The 3502-nt window shown below is 49.8% G+C and overlaps 1 non-coding gene across 1 annotated transcript; it reads right to left on the bottom strand.

The window, feature by feature from the left end:
- Positions 1–2466: 2466 nt before the first annotated feature.
- Positions 2467–2573, bottom strand: LOC123640870. Its single transcript, XR_006736110.1, has one exon. It is a non-coding gene; the product is annotated as a U6 spliceosomal RNA (small nuclear RNA).
- Between the last annotated feature and the right edge of the window lie 929 nt (positions 2574–3502).

Below are 3502 nucleotides of genomic sequence, written 5' to 3'. Positions count from 1 at the left end.
AGACAATCTCTGTTCCCCGGGCTAGAGTGTCGTGGCGTCAGCCTAGCTCACAGCAACCTCAGACTCCTGGGCTCAAGCGATCCTCGTGCCTCAGCCTCCCGAGTAGGACTATAGGCATGCGCCACCATGCCCGGCTAATTTTTTCTATATATATATTTTAGCTGTCCATGTAATTTCTTCCTATTTTTAGTAGAGACGGGGTCTCGCTCTTGCTCACGCTGGGCTGGTCTCGAACTCCTGAGCTCAAACAATCCGCCCGCCTCGGCCTCCCAGAGTGCTAGGATTACAGGCGTGAGCCACCGCGCCCTCGGCGGCCCCACGGTTTTTCTTGTGTGGTTGGTTATCCTAAAGTTGCCCCACTTTAGCCAGTTCACGATGAAGGGATTCCCCGTCCCTGTGTCTGTCTTCTGGTCTGTAAAATAGGTCGTTGGGAGAGTTAAATGGACAAATTCATTTATGTGTTCCATGCATAGATTGGCTGTCACTAATACAACCCCAGCCTCCCGCATTAAGGCAGACATGAGGTAGGTGTTTGCACATAGTTGTGGAGTCTGCTCCGTAAAAGATACATTCAATGCCCTTAGGACAGGTGTCATGTGCTCTTGACAGATCATCACTGCAATTAAAAATCTGGCCTCAGAAGCTCTGGGCTGAAACTGGGAGCTGCGATCCGCACCAAGCAGAGGAGGGGTGACTGGGTCCTGGCCCTTCCCTCTCTAGGCCTCCTTTCACAACCTGTAAAACTAGACCGTTGGAGTCTGACCTTTTTCCTTTTGCTCAATTTCCTTTCGGAGAGGTCTGCTGAGTCATGCCTACAAAGGATAAAATCTCGCTAAATGGATTTTATTAACCCAATGTAATGTGGTTTACTTTCCAACCTGATTCTGGGATAGCATCGCATGAAAGATAGAAGACCCCTTTATCTTAATATCTTAAGCATCCTAGCAGAATCCCCCACACACCCGCCCGCCACCACTTTTTTTTGCAGAGTCTCACTCTGTTGCTCAGGCTGGAGTACAGTGGCATCATCATAGTTCATTGCAGCCTCAAACTCTTGGGCTCAAGAGATCAGATCCAAGTAGCTGGAACTGCAGGCACGTGCCACCACACCTGGCTAATTTTTGTATTTTTTTTTTGTAAAGACGAGGCATCAGGCTATGTTGCTGAGGCTTGTCTCGAACTCCTGGTTTCGAGTGATCCTCCCTCAGCCTCCCAAAGTGCTGGGATTACAGGTGTGAGCAGCCATGCCTGGCTCCCTATCTTAAAAAGTCAAACATTCTTTTCTACTAACTCCAGGTCTTTAGACAAAGCTTAACTCTTTCAACTAGTTGCCAACTAAAGAATCTCTAAAACCCACCTATGACCTGTAAGCTCCTGCTTCAAGATGTCCCACCTTTTCAGGGAAATCAACGTATACCTTCCATGTATGGATTTATGGTTTAACTGTAATTAATTCCTGTCTCTATGAATATATAAAACCGAACTGTAATCTGGCCACCTAGGGCTCATTTTCTCAAGATCTCTTGAGAGGCCAGGCACGGTGGCTCACACCTGTAATCCTAGCACTCTGGGAGGCTGAGGCAGGAGGATTGCTTGAGCTCAGGAGTTCGAGACCAGCCTGAGCAAGAGCGAGACCCTGTCTCTACTAAAATAGAAAAATTAGCTGGGTGTCGTGGTGTGCACCTGTAGTCCCAGCTACTCGGGAGGCTGAGGCAGGAGGATCGCTTCAGCCCTGGAGTTTGAGGTTGCAGCAAGCTATGATGATGCCACTGCACTGAGGTTGCTGTTAGCTAGGCTGATGCCACTGCACTCTAGCCCAGGTGACAGAGTGAGAATAATATTGTACATGTAGGTAGGTAAGTAATACTATCTGTTAACTCTCTTCAGGAGAGTAAAGGACCTGTTACTAATACAATTGTGATTTTTAAAAGGTGTCGCCCCCTTCCCCCCCTTCCCCCCGCCCTCCTTTAAAATAAATAAATAAATAAATAAATAAATAAATAAAAATAAAAAGTGTCGGGCCTGAGAGGATGGAGAACCACTGACCCAGTTCATTACCTGGGTTATGAATAGGGAAACGGAGCAAGAGAGAGCTTAGGAGGGGGGAGGAGAAAAGGGGAAAAAAAAGAAAAAAGAGAGAGAGCTTAGGAGCCAAGCGCACTTCACCCACTTCTCCCCAGGAATCAGCCTCTTCTGGGCTTGGACGGGCCTATTTTCTCCTCCTCAGACAAGGGCAGGAATGAGGGTGAGACCTAATATGTATCAAGTGACTGGTGCAGTGTGAAGGGCCATTGGGCCTGATTCCCAGGCCGAGGCCTCTTCTCGCCCCAGTATGTAGTGAGGGCCAGGTGGTGGGCTGGAGAGAGATGGAAGGTGATGGGACAGGGGGGCTCCCCCAGACCTCCCTTTGCTTGCATCAGGCATTGCTTCCCTTGAACTTGCCCCATCGTGTTTTTTAAAAAATATTTTCATATGGAATGCTTCACAAATTTCCATGTCATCCTTGTGCAGGGGCCATGTTAATCTTCTGCGTATCTTTCTGGTTTTAGTGTATGTGCTGCTGAAGCGAGCACCCCATTCTCTCTTCTTCCCTACTCCACTCCAGCACACTGGCCTTCACTATGTTCCTTGGACCATCCAGCAAGTCTCTGCTCCAGGGCCTTTGCACTTGCTGGTCACTCCCTCTGGAGCACCAGTCTAGCCCTGCTTCCCTCCCCAGCCTCATCTCCACCATCCCCTGCAGCCACCTGTCTCCTTTGAGCTATTTCCAGAAGTTTATTCCACGAACTTGTTCCAACCACAGGGCCCTTGCACTTGCTGTCCTCACCACCTTGAACTATCCCAGCAGTGCCAGCTCTATCTCTTCACGTCCCAGAATAGATGCCATCTCTTCAGAGAGGGCTCTCCTGCTGCTCAATTTTAGGAATAGTCCTCATGCCGTTGTCTCATCACCTGTCTTTGATTTACCATCTGACAAATGACACCCTGTGACTTGTCTAGCGCCTTTCCCACTGGAAGCGCAGCACCACAGAGCAGTGAGAGATGGGCCGTGCCTGAGGCATCCCCAGCTGAGTCCCCAGCACCTGGGACAGTGACACTTGCCTCACACCAGGCCCCATCTCCAGCCTGAAAACCATTCACTGCCAGAGCCTCAATCTGTCCAGCGGAAAAATGGAGCTGATTTTCCCTCCCGATTTCTCAGGGCTGCCCAGAGGAGCAAGGGGACAGAGTAATGCTGAGGCAGACAGTTGTCCAAAGACAGGCCTGGGCGCACCTGCGCCCCGCTGAGATGACCTGAATAAGGCCAGGGGAGAGAGGAGCCGGGGTGAAAGCTGAACTCCCAGAGGCCCTGCCCCCGGGCTGGGTTCTGCTTCCGGGAACCTGTCCTAAAAGAAGTTACATAGAGCAGGGTGAATGGCCACTGTTATTTACAAAATTCACAAACTGGAAACAGCCTAACTGTTCACTGAACAATAAATCATGATCCACTTGGGTTTGTGGT

This window comes from Lemur catta, chromosome 6 (genome assembly GCF_020740605.2).
Source record: "Lemur catta isolate mLemCat1 chromosome 6, mLemCat1.pri, whole genome shotgun sequence".
NCBI classification, from domain to species: Eukaryota; Metazoa; Chordata; class Mammalia; order Primates; family Lemuridae; genus Lemur; species Lemur catta.
Note: the sequence above shows the minus strand (reverse complement) of the source record. Positions and strands in the feature narration are given on the sequence as shown.